We start from the raw sequence: 13433 nt of genomic DNA on the forward strand, positions 1-13433 counted from the left end.
CAATACGACAAACATTTCCTTTCATCGCAGCAAGCGTAGTCTTTCATTTCTTTCGTGCTGCCTGTGCGTCGCGCGTCATATATCAGAGACTCACCGCAGCGAGCTGGTCTTTCAATCGGTAGTCTCTAACTTTAGGAGCTGATTGATTCAAATGAACGACGTGGTGGCCCGCATACTTTCTCTATCTTAATTTATTACCTAACAAGTTATAGACATTACTATTGCAAAAAATAGGTAAAATCCAATTTGATAGATTTCAATAAAATCAAATGGAACGAAATTCTTTCTCTTTCATTTCACCTTTCTTGGGCTCTGCTTTTAATCAGGTAACGACGCAGTTGTTCGTCACCATCGAGACGATGCAACCAAGCCTTCGTGTTTCACAAAATCCTTTCGAAAATGCACAGCCCTGGCCACGTGTGAAGAAGTGAAGAAATACGATTTTATAGCTTGGGATAGAAAGCAAAGTTTTCTGTATGTGTGATAAAATGTAGAAAATGTATGAGTTTAGAGAAAGAAAGAGTGGATGAGTAAGGTAGAGAGTTTATAAGATGTAATAAATTCATATATCGACTCTTTCAGCTGCAGGCTTAACAGAAACTCATCTGCATATTCAAGGTTGTTGCGGAGTAAATATTTAACTCAAAATTCACTACACAAATCTTCACACGATTTGATTGATTGATTGATTTGACTTTATTAACGAGATTTTTAGCCCTGGGCTAGTTCATCTCGGGACCAACGGCTTTACTTCCCTTCCGAAGGAAGTGTCACTATAACTTTTTACGTCATAAGTGACTATGTCGGGGATGGGATTCGATCCCAGGTCCTCGGCGTGAGAGGCGAGTGTTCTAACCACTACACCAGGTCCGTCCCCAACACACGATTTGACATTACTTTGGGCTTAGTTTGCAAAATCAAATTTGATACATCGCAAAATAAGTTTTAGAACCGCCAACATATTTGCCACTTGCACCGAAGAACCAGTTATCCGGAATAACCCAGTATATGACCAAAACCTCTTGAACTATTTTTCTTTTGACTTGATTTGCAAATTCATGAAGTTTGATGTGTCGCAAGATAGATCTCAGAACCGCCAATATAATGGCCACTTCCTCTGGGGAACGGGGTATCCAAAACAACCTGGCATGTTATCAAGTCATCCAAGATCGTTTGAATTACCCTTCTTTAGCCTTGATTTGGGAATTTATGAAGTTTGATGTTGCACGCTAGGTTTCAGAACCGACAGTTTAGTGGCCATTTCCCCTAGGGAACCAAGAATTCGGAACAACCCAGCATGTGGCCAAGTCATCCAAAAACGGCCGAACTATTTTTGTTTAGAATTGTTTTGCTAAATCATGATGTTGACTTGTCGCAAGCCATTGACTCGAAATTAAAGTGATTACTGATTCTTTAAGTGGGATTACTTCAGTACTCCCCGTGATGAATCCAAAATTACGGTAAAGTTCTAATCGATGACCGCGGTTTCAAAAACTAGAAGAATTTTGTAATCGACCCTGAAAATTCAACTGAAAATTATTGAAAAACGGATGGGAAATAATATTTTGATATTGAAAATTTCAATCAAATTCGACGTCAGGCTCGCATGAATACAAACACATAAAACAGATTGTGTTCCACATGGGATGTAAAGCCAACGTAAGAAGATGTTCAAACCAATTTTTCCAAACACCAGCTAATTAAAAACTGCGTACTGAATATTTTGTTCGAGATCAGCGCATCGAATTATGTAGTGTGACAGTTATACGTAGTGTTGGCGATCGGTTGAAGACAGTTACTAGAAGAACCACTGATCTTGACAGCTTGTGTATTTAACGCTTCAAAGCTATAAGGAGTTACAGTGGGATACACAGGGTGGAAATCAGTAACGTTAGCCTTAACACGATTACACAACTTAAGTCCAATTATTTATCTTCTGTAGTGATAAAGAGTATAATAAGTTATAAACCATCGATTCCAATTATAGTTTTACCTCTTTAGAGTGGATTTCGCTACAACAGAGGAGTGTTCTAAACCACGGAGTAACAATTTATTCCTGGTTCTAACCACTACAATTGCTTAAATCGGATGAGCTAAACTGTGACAATAATTCCTTTAGTTAATGTTATCTAAGAAGGAAATAATCTATACTTTACCCCAGACTACAATATTTCAATGCAATAGTGCAATAAACAACTTTATAGTACCGAAAAACTAGTGTTATAATGATTGAGCTGCGAGAACTAATTCTTCATGAACGTTTCCGAAAACTACGTATCATTCTCTTTCATCTATCGATCTGTATTGTGCTTCTGTCAACTATTACCTACCCTATGAAGTAGAGGTATTACCAATCTGCTGCGCTATCGGTGTGAGAGGCCGGGATGCCAATCCATCAGTCGTTGTGGCAACACGTAGAAATACAGTAGTGGGACAGTTATGCGTGGAAATTCAACAATGGGACAATTTGACTTTGCTTGCTTTTCATTGAGTTTCCGAACAAAGTTAATTTTTGGTAAGTGTTTTCTAAAACTATGCGTAAAAATAAACTGTTTGATGACAAAAAGTCTGAATGCACAAAAAGCTACATGGGACAATTATGCGTATAACGGCAGTATAAGTCGAAACACTCGAATTCATAGTGTCATTTCTATATTTCGTCCGATGTTGGACTTTTAACATTGGTAAAATTAATAGAAATACAATGCATAGCTCGCCCTTATAATTCTAGATTTTTTTTTGTGGTACCAAGGCCGCAATGCATGCAAATATATCTAATAAATGTTCCACATAAGAGAATTGGTTTGAATTTTATGATAGTTTTTTTTTTTTTAATTTGGCTCAATTTGCGATGATAAAATTGAATGATCAGCATTTACCTTTTAAATTCCTTGCGGTGAATGATAATATACCGCAATGTTATTTGCCATAAGAATAAACTTAGAAGGGAGCAAAACCACGGCAGTTTCTTTCTTCAGCGGAAGATCTCGTGTCGTTTTGAGCATGCGCTAATATCTAACCTTTCATTGCGCGCGCCTCCATAGCGGCCGTACACCGCTCTAGCGAGGCGGTGTTTCAGGTAAAGTACGCTTGTAATACAAGAGTGGGAATGAATCATTTCCGTATAGATACGTAGGGATACGTATGTCTATATGGATGCACCCTTCATCATCAATTCGATCAATCAATCAATCAATCAATCACCTCAGTGAACACTCCAGTGCAAATTGTAGAGCCCGCACTGCAGTGCTCACCTTGGTGCTCACTGTGGTGAACTAAGTGCGATCACCGATGAGAATTTTTGGTGCTCTTTAATTACACCCTAGTGCATGCTAGTGTTGAGTGACATACAAGTGTTCTCTCTTCTCACTTAGTCAGTGCGCTCTACATCAGCGGTGGTGAATATTATCATATTAGTGCGCTCTCACTCCGAAAGCAAGAGAGTGTGTAGCAATATGTACCGCTCTTTCTCACACTGAGGAAAATGCCAACACTGCCGGGTACCCCCGTTGGTTTGACCACATTTAATCTGAACACTTTTTAATTTGTACCCCGTTAATTTGCACATCGTTCAGATTAAAAATGGATCAAACAGGTTCAAACACGGAGAAGCGAAACAACTCAAATGTGAGATAAAAAGTACTCAAAATGGAGTACTTCTCTAACACTGTCTGTTTGGCTATTATTTTGCTCTGACTTTTGAATACTTTCAACCCAATCTTCAAGTATATTTAGAACTACTAAATTGTGTGTTATTTGCAAGTTGACGTTTTATGTTGATTTTGTTTTGCTTCCCATTGTACTCAAAATGGAGTGTTGATTTTTGGATGAAAATTTTAATCGAACGCCATATTCGTATCTGATACTGTGTTGTTACGGACTTGGACGCTAATTGAATGGAAGTGTTTTGCGGGTAAGTTGAATTACATTATTTCCAATAATTTTATAACAATTTAGTAATATCTGTATTCCAGAGATTCCAAAAAATCCGGATTTAGGCCAAACATCCAAATTCATCAGAAGGAGGCACCTTTCGGGAACAAATATTGAAACCGCCACTCAGTTTTTACTTATGGATTTTGATCAAATCGGTAAGTTATGAACATCAATTTATGTGCCTAATAAATTATCTGAGCTCTATACTTCTCCACATAACAGAATCCTGCCAAGTAGGACGTCGACGAAACCTCTGACGGGAAGCGGTAGCCCACATTCATTAAACGGACGAAATAATTTAAATTTACTCGTTATATTAACAGTGTTCTGCTTCAAGTTATTTTTTATAATTGAGAATAAATAAAATAAACGTTATTATTATGTGTTACATCGAAATCAAAGAGAACAGCTAGTTATTTATTGAGAAATAAGCCTCAGTATAACACTCAAGTTTGGGTACTTTTAATCCAATAGCTACTAGTTGCCAATCAGTTAAAATCACCCAAACGGAAATTTTCCCGGAATGACTTAAAATTGAATACTTTGCAAATAACTCAATTTTGAATCATTCCACTTAGCTGTCAAGTTGAGTGAAAAAGACTAATTTTTGAGTTTTTTCACCTCTCCGTGAACGTCATTTACCTCGTGGAACGGAGTAAAGTGAAACGGAACGCTGTGGAACGCAACGCAGAATCAAAACAAAACAGCGAAAGAGGTAACCAGAAACACGTTTCTAGGGTGACTAGATGTTCAAATTAAAAATGAACCCCGATGGTTTGCATGAGGTACCGTTCAAATTAACGGGGGTAAGGGTGAGTTTCTTGCCAGCTGCTTACTTTTGCCATTCATTTGCGAACTGAATACCGGACGCTTTTTGCTTTTTGCTTGATTGTCGCGATAAGCGCTCCGCCGGGAATATTTTCCACCATATCCTGACTGCCGGATCCAAGTTCGGCTTCGACGGGTTTCTTGTGTAATCCAAGTTGGTTCCAGGATTCCGTTCCCTGTGTATCTACGGACCAGCTTTGTGTTTGCAGCACGCGGAAACCAATATGTTCTTCATCCAACTCTTTGGCCTTTCAATGACGCTTGTCGCCTTGCTCTGCGGGAATTTCACGGATCATATTCCTTCTCATGTGGTGCGTGTGGTTCACTGCAATGAATAGATAAATCGATGATGTGATCGACAATTCGGAACAAAAATTTCCGGTCTACCATTCACTGAAAAGCAGTTTCCTGTTTCCTGCTGATCACTTTCTACCTGGCAAATTTCATGGTGTCCTCATCTACTCAACAGAAATTTCCTGAAAAATATTGAATATCATAATTAATTGAGTTAAATACAATTCACTGTTTAAATTACCTCTTGAAACAACTCCATCAGTACGGTATTTGGCTTCAATGCAGTTCAAAAAATTTCAACGAACGTGTCATTGCTTGCTGGCTGGAAATTAAAATGAATGTCGACATGTCCGAAGATTGGAAACCACAATACTTATGCACACGAGGAAATAAATATCCAATATTAATTTCAAGGTATAAAATATATTCATCTAGTGCATATTTGATACACATTGCAAATGATAAAAATGAAAAATGTCAACGAAATATTAAACATTAAGCTATTCAGTATTTTCGATTTTCTCCGTGTAGAATATTCTCGATGTGCATGGGCCCATTCACAAATTTCATAACGCTAGAGGGGATGGGTGCACGGAGAGGCGAAACTACCTAAAATTAACTCTTTTGTACTCATCTTGACAGCTAAGTGGAATGATTCAAAATTAAGTATTTTGCAATGTATTCAATTTCGAGTCATTCCACGAAGAGGCCGTTTTAAGTAAAAACTAACTATTTCGGGAATAGCGATTTTTGGGGTAAAACTACTCAAAATGGGGTTCTTAGCAGTGGCAAAATTGTTCGAAATTTTGATCGCGATTTCTCTTGAACAACATACAGGCTGCATAGATTAACTTATGAATTATATTTTATTTTCCACTATTATTAACACATTCGATTACATAATTTATTAACACATAGATATCTTAATGATCTTCAGAAAATCCGCAACCCGTGTTCCGTGACGAATGTGTGGAGTGTGATTAATCCTCCCGAGATTTCTCCTGCTCCTGTGATGCATCAGATTCTGTTATGTGAGGCTGCCCTGCTAATATTATAAATACTTAAGTCTTGTTTTCAAACACCCATGGGTGTCCTAAGGATGTTACGGCTCATACAAAAATTGAATAATGTTCATACAAAAAGCGTTACAAGGGGGTGGGTGGGTGTCCAAAATGGTCAATTTAAGCGTTATGAAATTAATGAATGAGCCCCATTGTTGTATACAATAATGTGTTGTGTCTAAACTGGTATACAATTGACGGACTGAATATAGGCCTTTTCATGTGACAGGTCCATCTATGTATTTGTTTACATCGGTGGAGGACCGGTGCATACACGAGGCTGTCATTTTCATAGAAGAACTGTCAAAGAGCTTCCCGATCAGCTGTTTTGGAACGTCATGTGATCAGGCCTATTCTGGAACTATCAGACAATAGAGAGAATGAAAATGTAACTAAACAATCGTTGGATTGTGTTCGGTCTGGAAAGATCGAAAGGTAAGTTGATTGCTTATGATGAAATTATAATGGTTTACCAACCCCCCCGCGAAGTGACAGATAACGCAATTTTCACGTACCTACTTTCAACGTAAACAATGGGGCCATCCACCGCTGCCGGCACAATTTTTCACTATGGCAGATCGGAATTTTGTTTCGTTGTTGACGGGTGCGAAACAACGAATGGAATGAAATGAAATAAGGGCGAGTCTGATATTTTCGTCTGCCAATAGAAATAAATTTAATAAAATCATCAAGTTTAAGCACCAAATGAACTTAAGAGCGTACCAATTCGTTCGGTGAAAAGATTAAATAACGTGTTAGTGCTTTGATTTACGGAAAAGTAATCTATAAGAAATTACTTACAATATAGCCTAACTGATTTGTGGATCGCTTTTATGCCCTCAAAAGAAAACGCTGGCCGTAACATAAAATAAAATAAAATATTGTGGGCCTCGTGGCCGTGCGTTTAGTGTCGTTAGGCATTTAAGCGCATCGTGTCATTGGGTGTGGGTTCGATTCCCGCTTCAGCCACTGAAACTTTTCGTCAGAAATGTTTCTCAACTGTGCCACTGGAGCATCCTTATCCATTGTCTAGTGTTAAGTTCCATTCCGTACAGCTAAATGGCTGAAGACGGTGTCCTTATCTTTTTATTTGAGATCGAATCTAGTCGAAAAGTGATATTATTTTTTATTTGCAGTCTTTTTCTATGCGGATTAGAACACTTTTTCTCATACTCACCACCAGAGGTCTAAGTTTCAAACTTTCAATCAAATAAGCCTATGAACTAATATACGATGACGTCACGCTGCAACTTTCAGCGTGAAGAAAACCTTTACTGCGGGCGATGTAAATATACAGAAAAATAAACGATTTCGTTGCACATTCATCCACGCATTGTTCATCCGGTGAACATTCGTGTTGGCGTGGATGTCATTTTATGTAAACATATTTAGATCGGAAAAAATCAACACGAAAAGAAGACCGTGGATAAGTCCATACTCCACTGCACTGTGACGTCACGCATCAATTTTGACAGGCACTGGTCCTGTTGTTTACAGTTTGGACTTAGTACTTTTTTCGAATCATTCTTAATTTCGTGAAAGTTTGCTGCGAGGATAGGTCAAATCCACTGCAGATACCCACGGATCGTATTATTCTATCTTCCTACCGTGGAAAATCGTCACCATCAGCATGCTGGTGATAGAAATGCGAGGATGAAAAAATGATGGAAAAAACGACTAAGTCCAAAACATAAACAACAGGACCAGCAGCTGTCAAATAAGTGAGGTTAGGCTCGTCATATGCAGCGCTCTATTGGATGAACTATCCAGCTTTTTAAAAGCGGTAATGGCCGCCAAAAGTTAGCTTACTTTCTGGTAGGGATCCAACATATTGACGTTTGGCTTTGGTCCGGTCAATTGACTTGTCCACCGGTGTGATAAATTTACTCGGTTAACCCGTATAGGCCTGAGTGAAAGAAAAATTACTAAAACTCACCGCTCAGCGAATACTAAACGGATTTCAATTATGTTTTGACAGTATACTCGTACACATATCTCGTTCATAAAAGTGGTCAAAGAATCTCGGGAATGTTCCTGTGGCTGGAGTTATTGCGATGAATCTCTGGGTCAGGTCGGGTGACAAGGGTTTTGTGCTTCTGTGCCCCTGGAGGAAGGCAAATTTCAAGTCACAGATAATTTCTAGAATCGGCTATAATGTGGCCACTATATCAAGAAGTTTTAAGAAAAACGCATCAGAGTAAACCTTCTGATAATCGATTTAATTTAATAATTATGTCAACTGCATTTGATTGATCCTACAAATACCATTTTCGGGTCCTCGGGATGCCTAAAATTTATGATAAAGTGCATAACTTGTATCTTAACATCTGTGTCAAGCTTATGGGAATGCATTTTAGTGAACTGTTATGTTCGATCTATTCTTTAAGAGATTTGAAACGGTTTAATACCTAACAAATCTAGAGCCGGTTCTTCAGGACATTAAGCCCGAGTGGCCGCATCTGGTTCACTCTAAATGGTGCAAAACTATTAATTTATTATGTTGAATATCAGATCTAAATGATTTATGCAAAATAAAATATATGTAATTGGAAATAAATAATGATTATTTAGAATGTCCCAAAAAATAGCCTTTTTCTACCAGACTTGACCCAGTGACCCACCGCAATAACTCCGGCTATAGGAGTATTCTCGAGTTTCTTCGGCCATTTCTAGAATTTAGATATGTGGGCCAGTATACTGACAAAAAAATATTTAAGTCCGTTAAGTATTCGCTGAGTGTTAAGGGTTTTAGTATTTTTGCTTCCACTCAGGCCTATACGGGTTAAAGAATTTTGACACTTTAACGGGTCACGTAGATGCTTTCCACGTGTTTCGGCCAAGTGTCAAAATTCTTGGACTGAGTAAATTTAGTGCACCGGTGGATAAGTCCATATCAAGCGACCCAAGTCAGATCACTAGATCCCTTTTTGTTAAAGTGAGCTAATTTTTGGTGATATTAGCGTTCGTAAAAGCGGGATACTTCATCCAATAAGCTTATCTGATTGAAACTTAGACATCTGGTGGTGAGTATGAGAAAAAATTGTTCAAATCCGCAAAAGAAAATGTACTGCGAGTTGATATGATCTCAGATTGATTTCAAGCTTATAACTACAGTCAATTTCCCATAAATTAATGATTATCGTAAATATCTAAGGGATGATTCAAATATTACGTAACGAAGAAATTTGCCAATTTAAACCCCCTTCCTCCCTGAAGTAACAGGTTTTATATGGAAAATTTCAATTTATTGTATGGACCGAAACACTACAAAATATCCCTTACTTCCTCCTGTTGTGTTACGTAATATTTGAACGATCCCTAACAAATTTGCCTTGCTTTGAATTGACAAGTGGTCAAAAAATAATTTCGTAAACAAAGGAACGGTTACTATAAGCACCTTCAGCATGCGGACCACATTACACCACTATTCAAAACTCGCTCGTGGGCCATACAAAAACTTCCCGATGACCATACAAATCCTTTTAGAAAATCGCTATTTGGTGATCACTCGTTTATAATGATGTTACAAATGCCAAACAAAAAATGTAAAACTATTTTTATGTCTATCAAGCATAATTCTAGTTTACGCCCTATTTTGAGCACACTCCATGATTTCATTGAGTTTGACAGTACCACGGACCAAAATTTTTCGGTACATTGACGTTGTACTGCAGCTGTCATGATGCTCCCGGGTTGTGGTTTACTGATGTTTTCTGTTTTGTTTCAGGTATGCTCGATTCTTACACGCTAACATAAAAGTACCCTTTAAATGGGTACCATGTACCCATTATTATAATCTCTATGGAAATGTCAGAAAAAGGGTATCTTACAATGACATTAAAAAGGGTATTTTAGCCTCATTATAGAGTATCTGCTCTCATAGAAATAATGGGTAAATAGTATCGCCATTTTTAGATTTTGTTTCGCTTGCCGTTTAGAATTAATGAAAACACGTTGTGCATAGTGGAAGACACACTGTTTTACTGTACAAATACGTAAGTAATATCGGTGCTTCTTTCAGAAATGATGATTTTTACAAATCGCTTCTATTTTGCAGACATTCTAGCTTCTCCTCTGTCGTACTGCCCGCTACAGGCATTACCATCCCGCATAGAAAAATACATTTTGCCTTACATTCCAAACAATAAATTGCTTCTAACTGGTAATGTTAATGTATCACAAACAGTCAATTTCATGTTGAACAATACGAGATCCCACATTTTAAACAATAAAGAAAAGTTTATGTAATCCATGACATACAGTAACAATTCATTATGCTGTCGTGATACTGTTAAATGGTATATGAATGAAGGCTCGCGAGATATGGTAGAAAAATATCATTACCTTCTGACGAATTGTTATTAATTATATTTGCGCAACACACTACTACACGTACACTTCACTGTATGTTACAGATCTTCGACAGTTTGGCAAACAGTATCACGTTTTGGTATTCGTAAATGGAAAAAACATCACTCTGCTGCACACGCTCAACAAAAATGAAAGAATGGTTGAGTAGGTTTCATGAAACAGACATTCTTTTACTGGACTTTCACATATCTCATCCGAAAAAAAAATGCACGACTGAGGGTACAGTACAAATTTTGTTTCGGTTTCAATCTTATTTTCACTTTTTTGTTCGGGAATTAAAAAAAAAACTTTTTTGTGACTGTGAAAATTCGAAACTAATGTGTAATTTTTTAAGCGTGTTAAGTTTGTTTGCCTCCGACGTAGAAAAAAAGAAAAAAAAGTTGTGAAGCGAAAAAAGGTGAATCAATTTGTGTTGAATGTTGTATTTTTCAAAAAGAAGTGTTCCAATGAGGTTTCTACTACTTTTCGGGAACGAAAACCTCTGCGCCTTGTGTAAAATTGAAACCTCCGGATGTGAAGCCTGCATCAAAACCAATTCAAACACAACATCCCGCTCGGACCGATATATCCCCGTAGGGTTCGTCATCGCTCGGTCCCCAGCAATCAACAAGCGGATTATCTACAACAAGCATTCGACGGATAACACTTTCGGCGAACCTAAATCATTGCAAACCCGGGACAAATTCAGCACATTTTATAAATGTGATCGCGAAGTACATAGTTGGGTGAGTTTGTAATCGTAAAATATTATTGAAAATATTGGTTTTATGTTTTTTAACCTCATCTTGTCTCATTTTTCATAGGATCTATTTCCCTTCGGCAAAAGGAAATGACAGCGGCCGAAATTCAGCAGCTTTTACCAATCAGAAGAGCTCGGCAAAAGTGATTTTTGTGTGACTTCGCAAATCTAGGAAATCCGGAAAATGATTTCATTTTTATAAGTGAAAATATATTATAAGCATTTCAACATTGTGTTTGTTGTTTTTAAACTTGAAGAAGAAAAAGAAAACAGTATAGTATGGGGTGAAAATACTATAACGCACCGTTAAACAATCATTACACGTACGTTATTTATTTCTTTTCCGGCTTTATGGGTTTACTATTTTGAAACTGTTTGTCTTACAGTAAAATGAGCGAAAAATGGATGGTATATCTACAATTTGACAAATTGTAAACGCTAAAATTTGTTCGGGAAAATTGGCGTTTTTTTATGGTTACATAACTTAACCGCCTATTCCCCATATTGTGATTTTCGCAATTACCATTTCCCAGACTGTAAAAACCGTTACCGATACGGTTGGTTTATTGTTTTTTTGGATGTCAAATGAAATTATTCATATATTGTCGCAAATTGTGGAGGATAATAAAGGAAATAGTAGAAATATAGTTTACAATTATGCGGGATGGACAAAGTTGTCATCTTCCGGCCGGTTCCAAGGAGGATGTTTTGGAGTGTTTCAACATCTTCAATTGGCTTTTGATTAATCCCGCAGTGGGAAACAAATTTTGTAATTCGTGATTGACATATGGATAATAAATGTGTTATATGTTATTTACAAAGTCTTCTTATAGTGTTGTTACATATTTCCTTTTTTTTCTCTCTGAATCCCTAACCTAAATCTGTGGAAAAATTCATTAAAAAGTGAGGTTTTAATACCCATTTTCATCGAGAAGACCAAGAGTGAAAAATACCCATTATTTGAAGTTCGAAGCGAATACCCTTTAATGAGTAAGTCGACTTTACTCTTTTAATGAGTTAAGCCACTATTCTCGAAAATGGGTACTTTTTTACTCATTAATGGGTACTTTGATGTTAGCGTGTATGGTATGCTCTACAGGTACACGCTAACTTGAAAGTACCCATTAAATGGGTATCACGTACCCATTATCACGAAAAGTGGCTTAACTCATTTAAAGAGTAAAGTCCACTTACTCATTAAAGAGTATTGGCTGTGAACTTCAAATAATGGGTATTTTTAACTCCTGGTCTCCAACATAAAAATGGGTATTAATACCCCCTTTTTCATCGCATATGCGGCATATTGAGGTTAGGGCTTCAAGAAAATGTTGAATAATGTAAAAATTTAATGATTAGTCTTCAAATAAACAAAATTTATTCAACATATTCCATGGAATTAATATTATTGTTCATATTTCTTTGCGGAAGTTCCTATACGCCGGTCAATGCTCATCAAGGTGCTGATTTCCTTCCCCTCCATCAGAGACGTCTTTGCCTCCATACTAGAACCGGAACGAACCTCGTTAAAATCCATTTTATCGGGAATCGATGCAGCTTACAGAATTTCCTTTGATAATCCAATCGTTATCATCCGCAGGTTTTGTAAATATCTGTAACATGGAAACCCATAAATTAGTGAAAATCATGATCTCAGCATAAAGTTTCCGAAAGCGTTACTTACGTGTTAATATAATAAAGCTTGCACTATTCTTCCGTCCAAAATTTGAGGATAGTTTATCTTTGAAGTTATTAGAAAGTTATATTCAGAACATTGTGACGATAAATCACGTAATTTTCTCACTTAAACGTATAATTTTTCCTAGCGGCGACAAATGGCGGTTTTTCTTGTGTCCAACTATCATGTGTAATATTTACCCATTATTGTTACAAGAGAGGCTTCTCCATAATGAGGTTAAATTACCCTTTTTAATGTCATCGAAAAATACTCTTTTTCTGACAGTTCCATATTCGCCATGAAAATGGGTACATGATACCCATTTAATGGGTACTTTCAAGTTAGCGTGTAAGTAGTTTCAGTGTTGCCAGAATGGCAGAATTTATGGAGTGTTTGTGGCCTCAACATGAGGCATGTTCGTCCACCGGTGTTGTGCGGCATGATGCACCCACAACACATAGTGTTTCGGTTCATACAAAAATTTTAAATGTTCCATACAAAAGCTGTTACGTGGGGGTGGGAGGGGGTC

At 37.3% G+C, this 13433-nt stretch overlaps 2 long non-coding RNA genes across 2 annotated transcripts; both read left to right on the forward strand.

Moving 5' to 3' along the window:
* The first annotated feature begins 6279 nt into the window (after window positions 1-6279).
* LOC110678602 lies at window positions 6280-10224 on the forward strand. Its single transcript, XR_002501772.1, has 3 exons — window positions 6280-6554; window positions 10035-10114; window positions 10177-10224. It is a non-coding gene; the product is annotated as an uncharacterized LOC110678602 (long non-coding RNA).
* A 595-nt stretch (window positions 10225-10819) lies between these two features.
* Window positions 10820-11457, forward strand: LOC110678086. Its single transcript, XR_002501446.1, has 2 exons — window positions 10820-11215; window positions 11294-11457. It is a non-coding gene; the product is annotated as an uncharacterized LOC110678086 (long non-coding RNA).
* The last annotated feature ends 1976 nt before the right edge of the window (window positions 11458-13433 follow it).

This window comes from Aedes aegypti, chromosome 3, assembly GCF_002204515.2.
Source record: "Aedes aegypti strain LVP_AGWG chromosome 3, AaegL5.0 Primary Assembly, whole genome shotgun sequence".
Classification (NCBI taxonomy): Eukaryota; Metazoa; Arthropoda; class Insecta; order Diptera; family Culicidae; genus Aedes; species Aedes aegypti.